Below are 25,503 nucleotides of genomic sequence, written 5' to 3'. Positions count from 1 at the left end.
GTATGTATCCTACTATCTCTAAGTAGACTTGTATGTAAATGACAAAAGGTCAGCTCTGCATTTGAAAATGTTGTAAGCCATAGGGAAAGAAACTGCAATAGTCTACCTGGATGCTATTCTTCTTGAGATTAGAAATCTGTTACCAAAATCAGGTAAAATATCAAAATAAAATATAAATATTTTAAAAATAGAAGAGTACACCTGACCCTGTAACTTAGATTCATTACTTTAAATCTGCACACATCATATGTACATATATAAATTTTTAAGTAGGTCCTTTATTATACACTGGCCAATGTGGACATACAGATACAATGCCAGGGATTTATGGCTTTTTTAGTAGATGTGAAAGATACAATTTATCGGCCCCTAAATATGAAAAATCATGGTAATATTAATTTGAAAACACCTAGTAGCCTTAAAATGAAATATTATATAAGCTTGATTAATAGTTAATGTTTACAAACATTTTATAATATTTGAAAACAATTTTTAGGTTAAGTTTCCTCACTTACAAGAATTCTGAAGCATGTACCATGAATGCTGGATACTTGATGATCATAAATTAAATAAACTAGTCAGATCCAAAGCACTTAAAAAGGAAAATTATAAAAATATTTTCACATTTTTATAGCAAAAACGATGTTTACTGTGGGATGTGAGGACCTTTTAATAGGTTTTATATAAAGATTTTTTACAATAGTTATTAACTTAGTGTGGTTTTTAAAAAATAAAATATTTTCCTTTTAGTGGATTCATACTTGGTCTGTTTTCATGATGACTTATTTAATCTTCTCCTGGGGTGTATTCCAAAGTTGGATACTCACAGTGATTTATTTTCAGGATTAGTATTGTTATTATGTTTATTCAGGGCACCTATTAGGTGTTTGATTTCCTTCAGCTGGTTGCCTCTGATGCTGTGTCCTTATTTCCTGTTGCTGTCTAGATTTATTTTCACAGATTATTACTTATCTTTGAATTTTCTTCTTTATAGATTTTACTGTAGTGACCCAACAAGTTATTTCTGAGGAAGCCTGCAGCTGTTTTTTCAGTTCCTGTCTTTCAGGGTATGCCAACTGATTGGCTAATACTAAATGAACTAGAAGGATAATATAATGTAGTGAAATAATGCAGGACTTAAAAATCAGAAGTAGATTCAAGTCCTACCTATCACTCACTAACTGGGTTTTAAGCCTTTAATAAATGGGAATAATGATGCCTGATCTGCCTTTGAACATGCTAGTCCTTCTATCTGGAATGTCTATCCTGCTCAGGCCCACCTGAAAGCAATCTATTTTTCCTTCAAAACTCAATTTGTAGGTCAACACTTGCAGGATGCCTTCCCAGATAGAGTCCATCATTCCTTCCTCTGTGTCTTATACACACTGCCACTCACTACGATGTAATGTGTTTACTTTCATGTCAGTCACAAGGCTATCGCAAGAATGAAATAAAATGCTGTTCATAAAAATACATGGTGAATCATAAAGGTTCCTATAGAAATTTTTTTGTACACATTGCACTGCTTTACCAAGTTGTAGTTCTTGTCTTCAGAGAGGCTACCGTTTAAGAAGTTTTTGACAGCACAAGTATGATTACTCATTTATTCCTCCATTCAAAAATGTTTATGGAAGCACCAACAATATCCCAAGAACTATGTATGAAATGCATCACCAAGAGCATAAAATGTTTTAAAAATATGATAAAATATAACACTTAAAACACAAAAAGCAAGCAAACAAGACCAATAATTAGTAAGGAGGGCTCTGAAGTCAAGCATAAGCATCTCAGTTGCTGACAATTGAAGCAAACAATAGCTTGGGAGCTATCGGAGGATAATAGCTACTCCCCTGCTTCACCAGTTATGGGTTATTATATGTGCAAAAGAATCTAGAGTTTGATAGCATAACCCACTGAATATCCTTAAGTTATCTTTTAGAGCTTATCATGTATATGTAAATGTGATTATCTTCTCATTAAAAAAGTATGGCTTTGATTATTCTTAACAAATTCATTTGTCATAAAACTCCTGGTCAAAAATTATTTTAAGTTATATTTGCTTAGTTATGCAAAATTGGGTTGGATGGTTCCTACATGACTATTAGGATCAGGATTTTGGGACTACAGATATGTGCCACAATGCCTGATACACAGTTAATATTTTTGTAGAGATGTGGTCTTGCTTTATTGCCCAAGACGGTCTCAAAATCATCCCACCTCAGTCTTCAAAAATGCTGAGATTATAAGTGTGAGCCATCATGCCTTGCCCCATCCAATTTTTACTGAGTGTCACCCCTATGCTAAACTCCAGGAATACAGATGAGTGGGTTCCAGCACTGCCCTCCTAGAGTTCACAGTCTTATATGGATCAGGTAAACACTTGTGATTCTATCTGGAGTTTTTTTAACTTAGTGCAAATAACTGGGATGAGTGTGTTTGCCTTCCCTTTCTCTTTGATCGTTGGTTTGCCTCATGGCTTTTTATGGTTCCTTAACTAACATGTCTAAGGGATCTGAAGTATATACTAGGCTGAGTGGTAATTTCTGAGGTGACACCAGCTCCTTCTAACTGTGTGTGGGTGTGTAGTTCTTAGAGAGATACATAGGACTGGAGGTTGGAGACAGCATTAGAGAGACTGAAGGTAGTTGATGCTTTGTGGAAATATTTTATTGACTACTTACAATGTAATTTCTCATTTGTGGTATATGGTTCACAAGTGGCTTCAGTATTACCTTTATTGATTGCTTTATAGACATAATCTCAAAGTGTCTATGGCCATACCACCCTGAGCACACCCAATCTCATCTGATCTCAGAAGCTAAGCAGGATCTAGCATGGTTAGTACTTGGAGGGGAGACATAATTTCAAAGTAACAATATGTGAGTTAAATAATATAAATAACTTTCAATGCACTTTGTAAAGCCAAACAAATATTTTTTTGTGTTGTTTGCATTCTCAGTGTTTACTTTTTGGGATCATGATGGAAAAAAAAAACCTCATATTAGTAATGCAGCAAAACATATCTTGAATCCTCATTGATTATAAGGCTTTTAATGAAGCCAACTAGACATCTGTTTGACAACTTATTTGGGTATTATGGTCTCTCTTCTTTGTAAGAGAGTTTTCAGTCATTTCTAAATCTCTCTTGGACACGATTCTTATCACAGAAGAACTGTTCTGGCTGTAAATTTCAAAAAATTCAGCACCATCAGTAGTGGTCTCATGTTTAGAACAGCTTGAAAGTCTCAGATCCTGCCATGATTCTTCTTAATGGGAAATACCATGAAATAAAATGGGGTACAGCTGGTGAAACAATATATGTCTCCTTGCTTGCTTGTTTGGCTTAAAGCTCATTGGACCATACTCCAAATCTAACTGATTGTGGTACCAAGTATTAGAGAAACAATGACACCCCTGAAACTGGGATTTATAAATCAGTTTTCTTTTGGGAGGTGGTATTGTGTATTGATTGAAAGCAAAAAAGGATTCATAGCTATCAATTATAATACTTCATCAATTAACAAGATGCATTTTTTTCCTGTATATGTAACATTTCTGAAATTGAGGCACAAATTGAAATTGATGGCATGTTATAGTCTAATTGGCCATATTTTTGTCCCCGTGAGTGGTAAATGAAACAATAATGTTACTATCATCCTAGATTAGAGGATGATATGGCATTACCTATGTGAACCATAGAAAAGTTACCTAAATGCTTACATATCACACTGACATAACAGGATAATTTCTACTTTATAGAGTTGCTACGAAGATTAAATTAAATAATGCATATAACTCTAATTGCACAATGCTTAGCACTTACTAAACTGCAGAAACAAGATTGCTTTTCTATATTTTATCTTATATTACTCTAGATTTCTTCATCTCTGTGATACAGAGTAGAACATAAATTAAATTTATTTGCATATTAAGAAGTATGTGTTATGTGATTACTTAGTTGTTAATGTTATTACTCTAATTATCATATGATGATTTATTTTTATTACGAAAGATGATCATGGGTGGGGCAGGGAAATAAATATGGAGAAGAATAACAATATATATTTGCAAAATGTCTTATGCTTCCTAGCCTGCCTGCTGCTGCCAGCGCCTGTGTGCACCATCCAGAAGCCTAAAGATAGGCCTGGCCCATATGCTGCTGGCTCTGCTGGCACCTGGACGCATCTTCTAGAGACCTGGAGATTCATCTCTGCCACTTGCCACCACCAGTGCCTGCATGCACTATCCAGGAGCCTGAGGACAGGTCTGCCCTGCTCCCAGTGCCTGTGTACATCTTCCAAGGAGCTGCCATACCTGCCATTGTGGGCACCCATGAACACTGTCTGGGGCCTGAGGGTGGTCTATCCCACCTACTGCCGCTGTCCATGCATGCTGTGTAGGGGGCCTACCAATTGACCAGCTCTGCCTGCCACTACTGGTGCACATGCAAGCCATCCAGGGGCCTAAAGATGGGTCTAACCCAACTGGTCACTCATCCTTGCACATACCTCCTGAGAGCCCAAAGAGCAGCCTGCTAAGCTTACTGCCAATACCACTGGTACCCACTCATGCATGCCACCCAGGGACCTGGGGACTGACTTACCCAGTTGGCTGTTACCACTGCTGGCCCCCATGTATGCCACTCGGAATCCAAAGGTTAATCTTCCTTCACTATTGCCACTCCAATGTCATGCACACCACCTAACGGTCTGAGGACCTACCCACCTGACCCACTGCTGCCACTGCTGGCACCTGAGCATGTTTCCTGGAGGCTTGAGGACCAACTCACCTGAATCCTCCACTGCTGGTACTTACATATGTCACCTAGTGGCCCAAATTCTCAATTCTTGCAAGAGACATAGACAGTCTGAGATAGGAAGCTCAAAATTCCCAAATAGACTCAATTCAAAAAGGTCTTCTCCAAAGCACATTATAGGCAAACTATCAAAATTCAAAGAGAGACAATTCTAAAAACAAGAGAAAAGAGTCCAGTCATATATATGGAGATTCCCATCAGACTAAAGCTGGTTTCTCAATGGAAAACTTATAGGTCAGGAGAGAATAGGATGATATATCCAAATTGCTGAGAAAAAAATGCTGCCAACCAAGAAAACTTTTACCCAGGAAAGCCATCCTTAAAAAATGCAATGAAATATTTTCCATATAAACAAAGACTGAGAGAATTCATCATCACTAGACTGGCCCTGCATGAAATGCTCACAGAGGTACTATATTTGGAAGTGAAAGGATGATATTTGCCGTAATGAAAACACACAAAGATGAAACTCACTGATATAGGGGTCAAACGTTATCAAGTGGGGTTTATCCCAGGGATGCCAGAATGGTTCAAAACACACAAACTAATAAAGGTAATACATCACATCAACAAAATGAAGGACAAAAAATATGATTATTTTAACAGATACAGAAAAAGCATTTGATAAAATTCAACATCCTTTCATGATAAAAATTCTCAACAAATTATGCCTAGAAGGAACACATTTCAATATAATAAAGTCCATTTTTGATAAACCCACACCTAACATCATACTGAATGGGGAAAAGATGAAAGCCTTTCATCTAAAAATTGGAACGAGACAAAGATCCCCACTTTCATCACTCTAAAACTTAATACTGGAAGCCAGCACCAGAGCAATCAGGCAAGAGAAGAAAAATGAAAGACATACACATTGAAAAAAGAGGAAGCCAAATTGTCCTTCTTGGTAGAGAGCACAATTTTATATGTAGAAAAAACTAAAAACCCCAGCAAAAACCTCTTAGAACTGACAAATTTGGTCAAGTTGCGGGATGCAAAACTAACATACACAATTCAGTAACAGTTCTATACACCAATAACAAATTAGCTGGAAAAAAAAAAAATCAAGAAAGTTGAACCTGGGAGGCAGAGGTTGCAGTGAGCTGAGATCGTACCACTGCACTCCAGCCTGGCCACAGAGTAAGACTCCATCTCAAAAAAAAAAAAAAAAAGAAAAAAGAAAAATCAAGAAAGTGATTTCACCTAAAATAGCTACAAAAAAACTCTAGGAACAAATTGAACCAAGGAGGTGAAAGAATTCTACTATGAAAACTATGAAACACTGATGAAAGAAATTGAAGAGGCCACACACAAAGAATATAAATACATCCCATGATCATGAATTGTAAGAATTAATTTAATGAAAATGGCTAAACCACCCAAGTCAGTCTAGAGATTTAATGTAATCCCTATCAAAATACTAATGCCACTGTTTACAGAAATAGAAAATACAATCCTAAAATTTTTGTGAAACCACAGAAAACCACTAACACTCAAAGCAATTCTGAGCAAAAAGAATAAAGGTAGAAGTATCAAATTATCTGGCACCAAAATATAATATAAAGCTATCATAATCAAAAGTATGATATTGATATAAAACAGACACATTGACCAATGGAACAGAATAGAAAATCCAGAAATAAATTTCTACGTTTACAGTCAACTGATTTTTAACAAAGGTACCAAGAACATACATTGTGGGAAGGACAATCTTTTTAATAAATGGTCCTGGGAAAAGTGGATATCCATATGCAGAAGAATAAAACTAGATCTCTGTCTCTCGTCATATACAAAAATCAATTCAAAATGAATTAGAGACTAAAATGTAAGACCAAAACGTATAAAACTACTAGAAGAAATCATAAAACACTTCAGGACATTGGTCTAGGCAAAGATTTTATGGCTAAGACTTCACAAGCACAAGCAACTAAAGCAAAACTGGACACATGGGATTATATTACAGTAAAAAACTTCGGCATAGCAGAGGAAACAATCAACAGAGTGAAAAGACGACCTGTAGAATGGAAGATAATATTTGCTAACTATGTATCCAACAAGCTGCTAATATTCAGAATGTACACGAAAGTCCAACAACTCAACAGTAAAAAAAAAAAATCTCATCAAAAAGTGGGCAAAGGATCTGAATAGACTTTTCTCCAAAAACACACAAATGACTAACAAGAATATGTAAAAATGCTCAATATCACATTATCAGAGAAATGCAAATAGAAACTACAATGGAATATCACCTTACCTCGGTTAGAGTGGCTATTATCAAAAACATGACAAATGCCAGTGAGGTTACAGAGAAAAAGAGTTCTTGTCAGCTTTGTCAAAGATGACAAGGTATCAGATGGTTGTAGATGTGCAGCCTTATTTTTGAGCTTATATCAGAATACAGTGTCTTCTCCTTAATTTTTTAGAATAGTTTCTGTACCAGCTCTTCTTTGTATACCTAGTGCCTGTTTTTGTACCAGTACCATGCTCTTTTGGTTACTGCAGCCCTGTAGTATAGTTCGAAGTTGGGTAACATCAGACCTCCAGCTTTGTTCTTTTTGCTTAGGATAGGCTTGGCTATTTGGACTCTTTTTTGGTTCCATACGAATTTTAAAATAGTTTTTTCTAGTTCTGGAGGAATGTCACTAGTAGTTTCATAGAATAGCATTGAATCTGTAAATTGTTTTGGGCAGCATACCCATTTCAATGATATTGATTCTTCCTATCTATGGGCATGGAATATTTTTCCATTTGTTTGTGTCTTCTCTATTTGAGCAGTGTTTTGTAGTTCACACTGTGAAGATTTTTCACCTCCCTGGTTAGTTGTATTCCTAGGTATTATTTTTTTGTGTGGTGATTGTGACTGGGATTGCCTTTCTGATTTGACTCTCAATTTTTCTGCTGTTGGTGTATAGGAATGCTAGTAATTTTTGTACATTGATTTTGTATCCTGAAATTTTACTGAAGTTATTTATCAACCGGAGGAGCTTTCAGGATGAGACTAGGGGGTTATCTGGGTATAGATTTAGGTTATCTGCAAATAGACATAATTTGACTTCCTGTCTTCCTATTTGGATGTCTTTTATTTCTTTCTCTTGCCTAATTGCTCTGGCCAGGACTTTCAATACTATGTTGAATAGGAGTGGTGATAGAGGGCATCCTTGTCTTTTGCAGGTTTTCAAGGGGAATGCTTCCAGCTTTTGCCCATTCAGTTGATGTTGGTTGTGGGGGTTGTGGGTTTGTCATCGATGGCTCTTGTTATTTTGAGGTATGTTCCTTCAATAATTAGTTTATTGAAAGTTTTTAACATAACGCAGTGTTGAATTTTATTGAAAGACGTTTCTGTGTCTATTGAGATAATCATGCAGTGTCTGTCTTTAGTTCTGTTTATGTAATGAATCACATTTATTGATTTGTGTATGTTGAACTAACCTTGTATCCCAGGAATGAAGCCTACTTGATTATGGTGGATTAGCTTTTCAATGTGCTGCTGGATTTAGTTTGCCAGTAGTGTGGTGACGATTTTAGCATCAATGTTCATCAAGGATATTGGCCTGAAGTTCTGTTTTTCTGTTGTGCCTATATCAGTTTTGGTATCAAGATGATGCTGGCCACATAGAATGAGTTGGGTTGGAGCGTCTTCTCCTAAATTTTTTAGAATAGTTTCTGTAGGAATAGTATCAGCTCTTCTTTGTACATCTGTTAGAATTCAGCTGTAAATCAATCAGGTCCAGGCATTTTTTGACTGGTAGGCTATTTATTACTGATTCAATTTCAGGACCTCGTTATTGTTCTATTCAGGGAATCAATTTCTTCCTGGCTCAGTCTTGGAAAGTGTATATATCCAGGAATTTGTCCATCTCTCTTAGATTTTTTAGTTTGTGTGCGTAGAGGTGTGTGTAGCAGTTTGGGATGGTTGCTTTTATTTCTTTGGGTCAGTAGTAACATTCCCTTCATCATTTTCAATTGTGCTTATTTGGGTCTTCTGTCTTTTCTTATTTATTAGTCTAGCCAGTGGCCTACCTACTTTATTAATTTTTTCAAAAAACAACTCCTGGATTCATGGATCTTTTGAATGGTTTTGCATGTCTCGATTTCCCTTTGTTCAGCTCTGATTTGTGTTATTTCTCAACTTCTGTTAGCTTTAGGGTTGATTTGTTCTTGCTTCTTTAATTTTTTCAGTCATAAAGTTAGGTTATTAACTTGAGATCTTTCTAACTTTTTGATGTGGGTATTTCGCACTATGAATTTCCCTCTTAATACTGCCTTAACTGGGTCCCAGAGATTATGGTACATGTATCTTTGTTCTCATTATTTTCAAAAAGTTCTTGATTTCCCCCTTAATTTTATTATTTACCCAAAAGCCATTGACAAAAACAAGTAATGAGGAAAAGACTCCCTATTCAATAAATGATGCTGGGATAACTAGCTAGCCATATACAGAAAATTGAAGCTGGACCTCTTTCTTACACCACATGCAAAAATCAACTCAAGATATATTAAAGACTCAAACCGTAAAAGCCAAAACTATAAAAAGCCTGGAGGACAACCTAGGCAAAACCATTCTGGACACAGGAACAGGCAAATATTTAATGATGAATATGCCAAAAGCAATCACAACAAAACAAAAGATTGACAAGTGAGATCTAATTAAACTTAAGAGCTGTTTCACAGCAAAAGAAACTATCGACAGAGTAAACAATGTACAGAATGACAAAAAATATTTGCAAATTACACATCTGACACAGGTGCAAGATCCAGCATCTATAAATAACTTAAACAAATTTATAAGAGAAAAACAACCCCATTAAAATTGGGCAAAGGACATGAAGAGACACTTCTTAAAAGAAGACATGCATGCAGCCAACAAGCATATGAAAAAAAAAATCACTGATCATTAGAGAAATATAAATCAAAACCATGATGTTATACCATCTCACGCCAGTCAGAATGTCTATTACTACAAAGTCAAAAACTGACAGATGCTGGCAAGGTTGTGAAAAAAAAGGGAAAGTTATATATTAATACTATTGGTGGGAGTGCAAATTAGTTCAACCAAAAGGGAACACTTATATACTACTGATGGAAGTGTAAATTAGTTCAACCATTGTGGAAAGCAGTATGGTGAGTCCTCAAAGAGCTAAAAGCAGAGCTACCACTTGATCCAGCAATCCCATTGCTGGATATGTACCCAGGGGAATATAAATCATGCTACCATAAAGGCACATGCACATGAATGTTCATTGCATCACTATTCACAATAGCAAATACATGGAATCAACCTAAATGTCCTTCAATGATAGATTAGATAAAGAAAATGTGGTACATATACACTATGGAATACTATGCAACCATAAAAAGAATGAGATTATATCTTTTGCAGGAACATAGATGGAGTTGGAGGCTATTATTCTTAGCAAACTAATGCAGGAACAGAAAACCAAATACCATATTTTCTCACTCATGAGGTAGGAGTTAAATAATAAGAACTTATGAACATAAAGAAGGAAACAACAGACAGTGGGATCTACTTGAGTGGGGAGGCTGAGAGGAGGGAGAGGAGCAAATAAGATAACTATCGGGTACTGGGCTTAATACCTTGGTGATAAAATAATCTGTACAATAAACCCCCATGGCACATGTTTACCGACATAACAAATCTTCACATGTACCCCAAACCTGAAATAAAAGTAGAAAACAAAAGGAACTCTTATGCATTGTTGAGGAAAATGCAAATTAGTATAGGCATTGTGGAAAACACTTTGGAGATTTCTAAGAGAACTGAAAATAGAACTGCCATATGACTCAACAATCCTACTACTGAGCATTTATTAAAATGAGAAGAAATCAATATATCAAAAAGATACCTGTACCCCTCACCCTATGTTTGTTGAATCACGATTCATAATAGCCAAGATATAGAATCAACCTAAATCTATCAATGGATGAATGGATTTTAAAAATGTAGTATATGTACATTATTCATCCATTAAAAAAAATGAAGTGCTCAGATTTTCAGCAACATGGGTGGAGCTGAAGGTCACTATGTCAAGCAAAATAAGCCAGGACTAGAAAGACAAATATTGCATTTTCTCACTCATATATGGGAGCTGACAAAGTTGATCTCTTGGAGTCAGAGAATAGAATGATGGTCACCAGAGGTTGGGAAAGACGAGGGCTTGGGGATGAACAAGAGTTGGTTAACGAATACAAACAGAGTTAGATAGAAGAAATAAGTTCTAATGTTCAATAGCACAGTTGGGTTACTATAGTTAATAATGATATGTAATAATTCATAATAGCTAAAAGAGAAGATTTGAAGTATTTCTAACACAAAGAGAAGATAAATGTTTGAGGTGCTGGATATCCTAGTAACCCTGATTTAATCGTTACACCTTGTATGCATTTATCAAAACATCACATGTACCCCCATGAAATGTATAATTAGTATGTATTAATAAAAAGTTTTAAAAAATCAGCTTAGAATTTCTACTACATAACATTAAAATGTATCACTTAAAAAGGTTTCTATTTCTACTAATTTTATGTGCATTTAAAATTTATGTATTGTTAATATTTAGCTACTTACTCAAATATTTAAAATTTTTGAAGAAATGCAAAAATTGCCTAAGTGTTAAGATCTCTGAGAAATTGTAGGAAAAATGCTAATGAGACATTAGAGATGAGCTCACACAGGCTGGGAGATTGAAATGGAGCTCTAGAACAAAAGAAGTCAGAGAAGGAAGAAGAAAGGGAACTTCTGAAAATGAGAAGAGTAAAATGTCAAAGGGCTCATCAAAGAGAAGTTCCAGATATAAATACTTAACTAGCTGAAAACAATGAGGGTATGTGTAACGTATAAGATGAGAGTACTATTCTGTGGACTACATTTCATGACACTGGGAACAAAAGTTAAGTGCATCAAAGAAATATATTAAATGTGGCCATGGTAGGATATTTCACTGAAACATCTACTTAGTTATGAGCACCATTTTCACTGCTACATGAGAAGTAAAAATGAATGTAGACAATTTATATACAACAGAGCAAATGAATTACTGTCTACACTTACTAACAAACCACGTGACTTTCTTGAGTTTAGCAATTGTTCCAATTAAGTGTTGTTGCTATGATTATTCTGTTTCCCACAAAATATTAAATAAAAATAAAATAATAAAAAATGCATTATGTTATTAAATAGTCTTACCCCCATTTCACTTTTACATCTTCCCCATAAGGTAAAGAGAAGAGGTATTATCCTCGATCTACAGAAAAGAGATTGAGCAACTTAAAGACACTTAGATCATTCAGATACTTTTAAAATTCCTGGTCCAGAGCTCTCTTCCATGTTTAAAATCTTACCCATACTCGCAGCATCAACTTTCACTATATTTAGATTGTCATTTCTATTTCCACGTGTACCTCCTCATATTTCTAAGATATTTCCACTATGTGTCATTACATCATCCCCAACTCCACATGCCTTACACAAACTTGCCATCTTTTCCTTATAGCAGATCCATTAGCGTTTTCTTCCTTCATTTACATCTGTCAAAAGCACAGTTACGCTCTCACAGAAATTTGGAGTCTATTTAACTGCTCGCCTTTCTTTGATATCCTGTATTACAGTTTATCAATACCCGTTTCTTTCAATTATTCCTCTCTGGTGGTTTCCTTAAAACTTTCTCCAGTATTGTCCTCTAGACAGGTCTTTCACAATAGCTCTTAGTTCTCTCATTCATTCTGTACTCGGCCAGATTAATCTTTAGAAAATTCACTTTCTATATGTCACAGATAGGGGGCAGAATGAAGCCTAAGGATTGATACCGAAGGAGGATCTCAGATCTCATTAGTGTTATCTTTTGGTCACAGAAGGTTGGGAGATAATGGGACTGGGTTGACCAAGAGAAATTATAATCATGAATCAAGCAAAGAGAAGATAATGCTCATCTGGACGAGCAAGGTCCTCAAAGATCTGACTTCTCCTGAGCTATTTTGACTTATCTTTTATTACCTGCAATATAAAATTCTTTCTTCTGCACAGCTAGTTCTTTCAGTATAATCAGAACATGCTGTGCTTATTTCTGCCCTGTGCTTTTGCTTGTATTGCTTTGTAATCATTCAAGAATGCACTCAACAAATATTTATTGAGCACCTTCAAGACTCTGGGAATACAAAAATGAAGATCCTGCTCTGCCCTTTAGTAGTTCATAAGGATGTAAGGAGAGTGTGTTGGGAGTGGGAGGGAAGGGGAGAAGGAGTAAGCAATTTAGCAACAAGTGCCATTGCTTGGACAGCATTAGATGGGAACCTAAAGAAGCTAGTAGCTCTAGAGGTGACATTTGAACTGATCCTCTTCTTCTCCTCAATTTTTTTCAGATCCTATTCGAGTGTCCACATAATGCTACTATTCCTCTCAAATGCCCATGACCTTTATTGAGTTGTTAACCTACATTTTTCACCTTCTGAAAGTCCTTTGGAAATTACTGTTATTATCTCTGGTTTTGCCATTAATCATCATCTGTTTCCTATGTAGTCTCCTGGATTCCTCCGACCATATCATCAACTACTAAGTGCCAGGGATCATGTTTTACACTTTTTAGTATCCACCTCCAGACATAGAAACTAAATTCATATTTTAAAAGATTTCTTTCAATCCTTTGTGTACATACAAATTTTCATGTTTAAGAACTCTTATATTTGCATTCACATGTTAGTGTCTACAAGCTCTAGTGATCAAAATAAAATTTTCAGAGAGAAGAATGTACTTTAGTACATTATAATTTCTAAAGAAAGGTGTCATTAAATAATTTTACTTACATATCTGCTGATCCTAAGCTGATTATTATGTTGGTAATGATTCTGTTATTTAGTGCTCAGGGAGAAACGTGCAAATGTTTGAAAGAAGCACTGCAGGCAAGAGAAAAGTGATGATGTATGGTCAGCAATATATGCTGTGTTATTACAACCAACATGTTGGGTACAATGTTTATTGATTTTTTTGATCCTTAAGTAGGACTTTTGGTCTATAAAATATTTAATATTGTTTCCCAGGATCAACTTTCCTTGAACAAACATAGATGACTGCTCTTCCCTGACACTTTTTCATCAATGATTACCAGACTGGCACCACGGCGTACCCTCTTTCCTTCTTCCCTGAGTAGGTAAGGAAAGCTTGAACTGTGATTATTTTTATTTCGTCACTTAAAACAAACAAGAAAGACAGATGCAACTGGATCAAATTGAGGGATTTTATAGCAGAGGAAGTGTGTATGCCTGAAAATAAATTAACCATTCAAAATAGACTCCATTTGCTACTTAGGGACCATTCAATCCATATATCTAGATTTGAATTTTCCAGATTAAATGCCCAATTTAATAACCATCCTTTTTTTTTTAAAAAAAAGTGAAGCTAATAATATTTTAAATTTTTAACACTGAGGAATTCCCTGTTTCTTCAAGTAAAAAAAAAATCATACACTAAAATTTAAGCAGAACACTATTGTTACATTCTACATAATACTTTTAAGGCATTTGAGAATATATAAATTTCCTCTCTGCAAACAGTTATATCTCAAGATCATTATGCATGAACACTAGTAAAACTTGAACTCATTAAAGTAGAATGAGTTTATACTTTACTGGTTACCAATTTAGGGATTTAAATTTATAAATGATTTTCTTAATAGACTTTCTATTTGACTTAAGGAACAGATGAAAAAACAATGAAATAGTTCATGTAGCACTTTTAAATTATTAGAGAAAATAACATCATGTTTTATAGAAGACATTTATAAGTTGTAAAAAAGCTCATAGAGGAAAAAATGAAAATATTTATAAAAACTCAATAGATGATATTCTAGTTTTATTGTGCATCACATTATTTTAAGATTACTCAAATAATTTGTATGTCAGAATAATTTGTATGTCAGAGAAGTTGCTTTGCGTATGGGTTATAAAAGGTGTAATTTCAAACACTTTATTCTGGTAATATGCGTTAAACAAAGGATTCAAAATGTAACATTACAAATATTGAAGTCTAGTGTTATGACTCACTTGGCATTGTTCCATTTCATAAGAAAACGCATACAAATATAATCAGTGGTATATTAGATATGACTTAGCAGATTGGAGACAACTTCTAAATATATATTTTCATTTCAGTATGTATATACATTTCATAAATATACATATTCATCTAGCATTTGCTTCTCCACAACAATCATTGTATTTGTTCCCCTGCTGCCTTTTTATGGTGAAGTTAATAACAAGTGCTCTTCTCTGTTGCCTTGGATTACTTGAATAAAAGCCTTTTATACAATCAGGGTCGGCCCCTCAGTTTAAGCTAATATTGTTGTGTGATTTCAGAGAAATAATTTTGGTTTGGGGGTTTATTTAGCTGAATTTTTATGGTGATTTTTAACAAAATACATTCGTTTCTTTAGCTTTTGAATATGGATTCAAATATCAGCTAAATATTCAAGATAAATCAGAGGGCAATAATTTTAAAGAATGGGAAAGCAAGATTGCTCAAATAAACCTATTCTGAAATGTATTTGTCATGTGTTGACACTTCTACTAGAAGAGGTGATCAATTCCTTAATAACATGGGTTTATTATTGGTTCCAGTCCCTGATTGTTACAGATAGTAAACAATGGGATGCTCAAGAAACATCTTGGAATAAAAATTTAACTTTTATTGTCAAACGCATTTTTACCTAATGCAACAGGAAGTAAAAGATTAAAGGATTAACATCAGTTTGAGGGTCTCAGTAATTAACACATTTGATTGCCTTTAGCTTTTCTTATGCTTTTTATTACATGTATGTATATATGGCAAAAACACTTTTGGATACTTTACCAATTGCTCATATGCCATTTCTTGTTTTGATACTACAGCTAAGTCATATTTCCCTATTGAGAAGTGGGAAAAGTTAGGCCAATATGCCAATAGAAATATCTGTGATAACACTACTCCTTTAAAAATCATTCTACTGATTTTTTTTAAAAAATGACTTACCTCACTATGTCTGTGTGATATTCAAAGTTAAAGCTCATTTCTTTTTCCAGGTTGTGGGGAGGCTTCTGTGCTGACTCTCTTCTGGCTTATTCATGAAAACGTCCTAAGCAGAGGAACGAGAGGCAGTGAGTAAAACAAACATAGAAACCCAGGAGAAAAGATATGCCCTGGAGACCTGTGCTAATGGCAACGAAGGAAGGAAAGGCTCCTCCTCTGACACTTTCCCCATGTTAGCATGGATAGCTCGCAGATCCCCCTTTCAGATACCAAAATTGTACTTTAACCCAGAAATGTTTAGTCCAGAAATGTACTGAAACTAAATTTCCCTCTGCGTAAACAAGGCGTGTCATACACTTGCATATCAATATAGCATATAATATGCAAAGATAATGTCGCTTCTTGACATCTCTGATACATAGAGTTATACCACGGCATAGAAATTTAATCTGCTGTTATTTTAGTAACTGTTTAAAATGGTTTTCAACTCAAGTAATAGAACAGAGTTGTTTTTAAAAAAGCCCATTTTTATAGCAATTTCTGGCTAAAAGGCCTGAAAAAAAAATCATGCTAGCAATGTATAGCTGGTTCTGAGGGGAGATGAACCAGTCAGGAAAACATGAGTAGTTTCGCTGCTTTGAAATGATTGGCATTTTTGATGTCTCTATCCATGCGCAATAAGATGAAAAATTAATATTTTCAGAATAGAATGCCCAGAAATAAATTCACATACATATACTCAACTGATCTTTGACAAAGGAGCAAAGGCAATACAATGAAGAAATGATAGTCTTTTCAACACATAGTGCTGGAACAACTGCATGTCCACATGCAAAAAAAAAAAAAAAAAAAAGGATCTAGATACAAACCTTACATCTTCTAAAAAAATTAACTCAAAATCAATCACAGACCTAAATGTATAACATTTAATTCCAAAACTTCTAGAAGATAACATAAAAAACAATCTAGTGACCTAAGGTTTGGCAAGGACTCTTTAGAGACAAGACCAAAGATGCAATCCATGAAAGAAAGAATTGATAATCTGGACTTTATTAAAATTAAATATTTCTGCTCTATGGAAGACACTGACAAGAGAGTGGAAAGAGAAGCCACCTAGTGGGAAAAATATTTGTAAAAGAAATATCTGTTATAGAATTGTTACCCAAATTGTACAAAGAATTATTTAAATCAACAATAAAAATAATATGATTAACAAAAGAGACCAAAGACCTTAACAGACACCTCACCAAAGAAGATATACTTACGACAAGCATATGAAAAGATGCTCCACATCATATATCATCAGAGAAACACAAATTAAAACATCAGTGAGCTACCACTACAAACCTATTAGAATGGCCAAAATCCAGAACGCTGACAACAGCAAATATTGGTGGGAATGTGGAGCAACAGGAACTCTCACTTACTGCTGATGGTAATGCAAAATAGCACAGCCATGTGGGAAAACAGTTGGGTAGTTTCTCACAAAACTAAATATATTCTTACCATGTGACTCACAAATTGTGCTTCTTGATATTTACCCCAAGGAGTTGAATCTTATGTCTACACAAAAACCTGAACATGGATGATTACAGCAGCTTCATTTATAATTGCCAAAAACTTGAAAGCAACCAAGATGTCCTTTACTAGGCAAATGGATAAACTGTGGTACATCCAAACAATAGAATATTATTCAGCATTAAAAGGAATTCAGCTGTCAAGCCGTGAAAACATGTGGAGGAACCTTAAATGCATATTACTAAGTTTAAAAATCCAATCGACAAAGACCACATACTGTTTGATTCCAACTATATGACATTCTGGAAAAGGCAAAACTATGCAGGCAGCCAAAAGATCAGTGGTTGCCAGGGGTCAATGGGGAGGGTGGGATGAATAGGCAGATCCCAGAGGAATTTAAGGCAGTGAAACTACTCTGCGTGACAGCTTGATTGTGAATACATTTCATTATTAATGTGCCCAAACCCATAGAATGTACAACGCTAAGAGTGAACCTTAATGTAACTACAGATTTGGGATAATAATGAGTTCTCATTTAAGCCTTTTTTTTTTTTTTTCTTTGTGGCTCACTAAAATGTCTCGGGTTCACCTTGTATCTTACCTGTTCAAGATTTGGAGTCAGTCATTATTTTTAGACACTATTCCTTTTAGAGAGGAGTGGCAGTTTGAAATGAAGTTCTGAGTGCTAGGTATTTTCACTCCTACGAGGATAGTATTGCTTCTAGGCCACTTCAGTAGACAGAGCCAGGAAATAAATTGCTAAAAATTATAAATTTCTGTTGATATTTAGGGGTTAAAGTTAATATAAGGAGATTTTTATTACTTTTTAATTTTATATTTGTATCTATTTTTAACATGGAAAAATCATTTTATAGTAACAATATATTTATTTTAAATTACTTATTCTACAATATTCACAAGTGGTTTCAAATTATAATACCAGTATATTACTATTATAAATTTAAGTATAGATTTTGAAGTTTTCTCTGTAGTTTAAATTTTTTTGTTAAATTTTTTTGTCTGTAGAAAGTATTCTATAAAGGATAGAAATTTAGAACACTGTACTCAAAACTTATTTGAAATAATACTTCTCTCTGTGTAGCTATATTATAAATTTGATGTATTGACTTATCTGTATCTGTATTATTAATTGTTATTGTTCTTTTCTCCTTTAGTTTTACATTAGCATATATAGTCTTGATTAAAATCAAAAGTAAGTAAAAATTATACTCAAAGTAATATGGTTTTCATTCCTATCTGCTCCACCCCATTTCTACATCCATACATAGGTAACGAATTTCATTACTTTCTGGTTTATCTTTCCTTTGTTTATTTTAGAAACACTAGGCAAATATGTATGTAGGTAGATTAATTCATATTTCATTTTCATGCCAAATTTCACATTTTATATAAAATCCAGAGTCACTAAATTTTGTGTAAGAATAAATCAATGTCTTGATTTTTTCTACATATTTCCTATAAATCATTTTATCTTAATACATAGAAATTTTCCTTATTCTTTTTCATGACTCTATAGCATTGACCTATTATTGCACCACTGTCTATTCAATATATCCCTTATAAATTAATTTTGCACCTACAAATGAGGTCTAATGCATATGTTGTATGTATTTGAGGAGTTAAGTGCTAGCATCCATTTATAAGAAGTTCTGTCTGCAACATTACCAACAAAGTGTTTTTTCAAACTTTTGAATTTCTGCTAATCTTAAAAATACCAATGACATAGTAATACGAATTTGAATTTCTCTCATTATCAGTAATAGTAATCCTTTCTTGTTTAGTGGCCATTTTCCTTTTTCTTTCGGTTTCTGTGATTGGTTTATTAATGTCTTTTTTTTTTTTTTTTTTTTTTTTGGAGATAGAGTCTCGCTTTGTCACCCAGGCTGGAATGCAGTGGCGCGATCTTGGCTTACTGCAACCTCTGCCTGCTGGGTTCAAGCAATTCTCCTGCCTCAGCCTCCCGAGTAGCTGGGACTACAGGTACCTGCCATTACGCACGGCTAATTTTTGTTTATTAGTAGAAATGGGGTTTCACCATGTTGGCCAGGCTGGTCTTCAGCTCCTGACCTAAAGTAATCGCCTGCCTTGGCCTCCAAAGTGTTCGAATTACAGGTGTGAGCCACCGCGCCTGGCCTATTAATGTCTTTTGAGTTAGGTACTGAAACTTTTTTTTCAATTTTGAAAACATTTAAGAAAATTACACTCTACTTCTTGAAGGGAGAGCATCAAGGAATTGGTGGATATATGTTAAAACCACCATATTAATTTTTTAAAATTTCATAAATACACGTTTCAGACATGAAAATATCCTCTTTCTCTTTAAAGTTTTAACCACTTATTTTAGCATTTGCCAGTGGATCTTGCCTGTACCAATTATCATGTGATGTTCTAAGGTACTTTTTCTTTTTCCCATTCCTTCTACATTTATTCTTGGGGATTCTTCTGTAAAAAAATATTTGTTCCTTGAAACTCATTTAGTTATTTATTGGGACGTTTACTTTTATAAACACAGACTAACAGGTTTCTCTTTTATTATTTTACTTATAATCTGACATTATTTTTATTTATTTGGTTGCTCAAATAGTTTCAGACCATTGGGAGTTCTTTCACACTGGATCCTGTATTTTTTCATTTACTATGTATTTTCTAGCAGTACAGAATACATTGCTCTACTTGTGTTTTGCCTGCCATGTTTCATGAGCACATAGACGTGCAAAAAACTTTTTTTATTTTGAAATATTTGTATGCTTACAGAATATTTACAAAGATAGTGTGAAGTTTTGTTCTGTTTTTGTTATGTTTTGTTTTGTTTTTTGAGGCAGGGTCTCACACTGCCTCGTACAGTGTCAGGGTCTCACGCTGTGGTCATAGGGTGGCACAACCACAGATCACTGCAGCCTCGGCCTCCTGGGCTCAAGTGATCCTCTCACCACAACGTTTCAAAGAGTTAGGATTACAAGCATGAGCCACCGTGCCCAGCCTCGAGTTTTAATATATCTGTCATTCGGCTCTTCCTAATGGTAACATCTTATGTAACCATAGTATAATTGTCAAAGCAAAGCAAATAGTTCCTCCATCTTTTCTTTTTTCTTTCTTTTTTTTTTTTTTTTTGAGACGGAGTCTCGCTCGTGCCCAGGCTGGAGTGCAGTGGCCGGATCTCAGCTCACTGCAAGCTCCGCCTCCTGGGTTTACGCCATTCTCCTGCCTCAGCCTCCCAAGTAGCTGGGACTACAGGCGCCTGCCACCTCGCCCGGCTAGTTTTTTTTGTATTTTTAGTAGAGACAGGGTTTCACCGTGTTAGCCAGGATGGTCTCGATCTCCTGACCTCGTGATCCGCCCGTCTCGGCCTCCCAAAGTGCTGGGATTACAGGCTTGAGCCACCGCGCCCGGCCCATCTTTTCTTATCATTTATGAACTGGACACTTTTGAAGAGTACTGGCAAGCTGGTTAGTTCACAGAACCACTACCCTCAATGGGGTTTATATGATGTTTTCTCTTCTTCAACTGAGGTTAAGTGTTTTGAGGAAAAATACTATAGGAGTACTGAGTTGCATTTTTTAAAACCTGTTTAAGTCCCAGTTCTCTTATCTATAAAATGAAATAAGTGCCTTCCTCATAGGTGTGCTGTGATAATTAAATGAGGCAGTAAACATAGTGCTTAGCACAGGACTTGATGCAAAGTAAGGCTTTGATAACATGTTAGGCATACAATCTCCATCGTCATCATCATAGTTACCATTGTCATTATTATTATCACTATTATCTTCATTTCCACCATTATTGTGTCAAGAGATAGGTATTGAACACCCAATAGTTTGGTCTTCTGGACTCAAGTGTCACACCTTGCCCTCCTCATATACTTCCTACACACACCCACTATGGTAATCCATAAACAAACCAAATACATATTTGATCCATTTGATCAAGTTATCTCACTTCTTAAAATCTTTCTCTTATATCACGTAACTATCCATCACCTACAGAATTAAGTTTAAACTTCTTCATGTAACACCAAAGTCCTTTATGACCTAGATTCTGCCTGCTTCTTTAGGCTTATCTCCAACTAGTGCTTTGAAAATCTGCTTGCAGGTCCTCACATTAAAGACACTCTGTCTCCTCTTTGTGTCTTAACTCATAGTTTTCTCTGCCTGGTTATTTTTCCACAGCATTCCACATCTACCACCAACAAGCTTCCATTATCATGTGAGATTCAACTCCAATTTAATCTCTCTCCAAAAGCTTTTTTTTTTTCCTTTTATAACTTGTGATAATACCTGTTTCCTTTTCTTCCCATAACACCCATTCATGCATTCATTCATAGATTAAATAGCTATTTCTTGAACATTTACTATTTTCCAGGCTGGATATTAACTAGCAGCCTCAATAAGAGCAATCCTATAAGAATTAGGGTTGCAGGTGTCCAACCAGAGAGCTATGGCAAGAATGGTGACCAACTGTATACATTCTAGTTTATTCTATATTCAGATTGCTGGCAGAGGTAGCAAAAAATAAATGTTTTGAGTCACTGAAGTTTTTAAAGGCAAACCCATATTAGAACTTTCTGAACACTTATACTCACTATTAATACTTACTTGAAGAGAGTCAGAAACTTAAGGGGTAAGCTTCCTTTAGAAAACTTTATCCCTTCAAGGATTAAAAAAAGGGAAGTCTTAAATTTATGTCACAGCATTAACTGCACTCTTCCCTACCAAATGGATACTTGTAGAACAAGGGCAAAAATATAACTTCAGGAGAAAAATTACTTGGAACACTTCATAGAAAGGAGAAATAAAATTTAAGGCTAAGAAAATAGGTTATGATTTATTAACCTCTCCACCTATTCTTGCTTTTCAGAAGTTGCTCAGAGTGACTTTTGGCTATTTCAAAATATGCACCTCAAAAGATCATATTTGGAAAGAATAAGATTAAAACTAGATGGTGAAATTTTAATAGATTCTTTCAATCATTCAATTTCCTTTCTTTTTATAAAGTACAGTAAATTATTGTTTAATGATTCTGTTTTTGTCCTGTCTGAGCAAAAATATTCTAATTTTTCTTGACAATATCTGACCATTTTATTGGACCAAGTTCACTTAGATGTTAGCCACTGTTTATGAGAAAAATGAGAAGAGCTTGAAACTCTCTATGGATACCTATGGTGCCCTTAAATTCAGCTATAATTTAATAAATTATTAAAGAAATGTGGTCATATGTGGAGTTGAGTAGCAATGATAAATTGACAATAATTGCTTTTTAAAAATTGAACTCCTAAGTGCCAATGACTATGCTAGGTGCTTTACATACATGATCTAATTTAACTTTTAAAATAGCCCTTTAGATTAACTATTAATATATCCCTTTTCAGCAGCATCTCAAAGAGATTTTCACTTGTGTAGGGTCAGTTAGTTAACAGGGGATCTGGAATTTAAATCTGTGTATGCAGGATTTGAAACTGTGTACTTTTTCCCTGTATTTATTTGTTGTCATGCAGATGCTGGGATGAGGGCAAAAGAATGGAATAAGATGATAGCAGAGAGGCACCCTCACTCGGCCAACCATCACAATAATTATAAGTAGCTTTTTCAGAATATAGAACTCCAGGATCCATTGAGATGTAGTGAATCCTCAATGATTTTTAAAGGCCTTGGGTGATTGAGATACATCCTGTCCATGGAAAAGGGTTGCACAACCACTGAAAGGGCATCATAACAAAACATCTGAATTATATTGTATAAAAAGACAAGGACATTTGTCCTTGCAGAGAGAAAAAACGCAGCTTAGTGAGATAATTACTTGTGAATCTTTACAGAAAGAAGAAATAATTTATGGCTAAGAAATTAGGTTATGATTTATTAACCTGATCTCCTAATCTTACTTTTCAGAAGTTGCTTTGAATGACTTTTGGCTATTTCAAAATGTGCACCTCAGAAAATTGTAATTTACTACTTCTGAAGTTATTCAAAAGAATTTGCTGCAGGCTCTCAAAGGCAATTCCAAAATAGGAGTTTCAGAAATTATTGAGTAATGGAAGTTTTGTATAGTTTCTCAAAGGAAGAGGCCAGGGCTTACTTGTATAGGTCTGACACAAGTTTCAAGAGCTTTTTCTATTTTTCAAACAACATATTGAAAACAATCACATAATTTTGTGTTAAAAAGCGAGTTTCCATTATTGCTCAATTCACAATTTAAAATGTGCCCCTATAGTGTAAAATAACAATATAAGATTAGACAGTCTATTGAAAGAAAATAAAAGAAATTTGGCACTATAATTAAGAGATAATAAACATGTTTAAAAATGAGAGTTTGGGTTTTTGTATTTTATTTTTATATATATATAAAATACATGTATATATATATTATATATATAAAAAATATAGTTTAATACATAAGGAACAATTTATAGAATCCCAGGTCTGGGAGAATCTTTACCCTCTAGCCCCACTGCCCATTCTTTAGTTAAAACCCTTTTTCAATATTGTTGCAGAGATGAGACAATATGTGATCAGACACATCTAGTGATAAAAATTTAATCTCTTGAGTATCCTTTTTAATTTTTTTTAATATACTTTAAGTTCTAGGGTACATGTGCACAACGTGCAGGTTTGTTACATATGTATACATGTGCCATGTTGGTGTGCTACACCCATTAACTCGTCATTTACATTAGGTATATCTCCTAATGCTATCCCTTCCCACCCCCCACAATAGGACCCGATGTGTGATGTTCCCCTTCCTGTGTCCAAGTGATCTCATTGTTCAATTCCCACCTATAAGTGAGAACATGCGGTATTTGGTTTTCTGTTCTTGCTATAGTTTGCTAAGAACGATGGTTTCCAGCTGCATCCATGTCCCTAGAAAGGACATGAACTCATCCTTTTTTATGGCTGCATAGTATTCCATGGCATATATGTGCCACATTTTCTTAATCCAGTCTGTCACTGATGAACATTTGGGTTGATTCCAAGTCTTTGCTATTGTGAATAGTGCCACAATAAACATATGTGTGCATGTGTCTTTATAGCAGCATTACTTATAATCCTTTGGGTATATCCCCAGTAATGGGATGGCTGGGTCAAATGGTATTTCTAGTCCTAGATCCTTCAGAAATTGTCACACTGTTTTCCACAATGGTTGAACTAGTTTACAGTCCCACCAACAGTGTAAAAGTGTTCGTATTTCTCCACATCCTCTCCAGCACTTGTTCTTTCCTGATTTTTTAATGATTGCCATTCTAACTGGTGTGAGATGGTATCTCATTGTGGTTTTGATTTGCATTTCTCTGACGGCAAGTGATGATGAGAATTTTTTTATGTGTCTGGCTGTATGAATGTCTTCTTTTGAGAAGTGTCTGTTCATATCCTGTACCCACTTTTTGATGGGTTGTTTGTTTTTTTCTTGTAAATTTGATTGAGTTCTTTAAAGGTTCTGGATATTAGCCCTTTGTCAGATGAGTAGATTGCAAAAATGTTCTCCCATTCTGTACGTTGGTAGTTTCTTTTGCTGTGCAGAAGCTCTTTAGTTTAATGAGATCCCATTTGTCAATTTTGGCTTTTGTTGCCATTGCTTTTGGTGTTTTAGACATGAAGTCCTTGCCCATGCCTATGTCCTGAATGGTATTACCTAGGTTCTCTTCTAGGGTTTTTATGGTATTAGGTCTAACACTTAAGTCTCTAATGCATCTTGAATTAATTTTCATATAAAGAGTAAGGAAAGGATCCAGTTTCAGCTTCCTACTTATGGCTAGCCAATTTTCCCAGCACCATTTATTATATAGGGAATCCTTTCCCTATTTCTTGTTTTTCTCAGGTTTGTCCAAGACAAGATGGCTGTAGATGTGTGGTATTATTTCTGAGGGCTCTGTTCTCCTCCATTGGTCTGTATCTCTGTGTTGGTGCCAGTACCATGCTGTTTTGGTTACTGTAGCCTTGTAGTGTAGTTTAAAGTCAGGTAGCGTGATGCCTCCAGCTTTGTTCTTTTGGCTTAGGATTGTCTTGGCAATGCAGGGTCTTTTTTGATTCCATATGAACTTTAAAGCAGGTTTTTCCAATTCTGTGAAGAAACTCATTGGTAGCTTGATGGGGATGGCATTGAATCTATAAATTACCTTGGGCAGTATGGCCATTTTCACAATATT

At 35.0% G+C, this 25,503-nt stretch overlaps 1 long non-coding RNA gene across 1 annotated transcript in view; it reads right to left on the bottom strand.

The window, feature by feature from the left end:
- Positions 1-16,008, bottom strand: part of LOC144339051 (uncharacterized) — a 41,549-nt gene extending 25,541 nt beyond the window's left edge. The window contains exon 1 of the long non-coding RNA XR_013413660.1: positions 15,834-16,008. This is a non-coding gene — a long non-coding RNA (uncharacterized LOC144339051). The remainder of the gene's footprint in view (positions 1-15,833) is intronic.
- Between the last annotated feature and the right edge of the window lie 9,495 nt (positions 16,009-25,503).

This window comes from Macaca mulatta, chromosome 2, assembly GCF_049350105.2.
Source record: "Macaca mulatta isolate MMU2019108-1 chromosome 2, T2T-MMU8v2.0, whole genome shotgun sequence".
Lineage (NCBI taxonomy): Eukaryota > Metazoa > Chordata > Mammalia > Primates > Cercopithecidae > Macaca > Macaca mulatta.
Note: the sequence above shows the minus strand (reverse complement) of the source record. Positions and strands in the feature narration are given on the sequence as shown.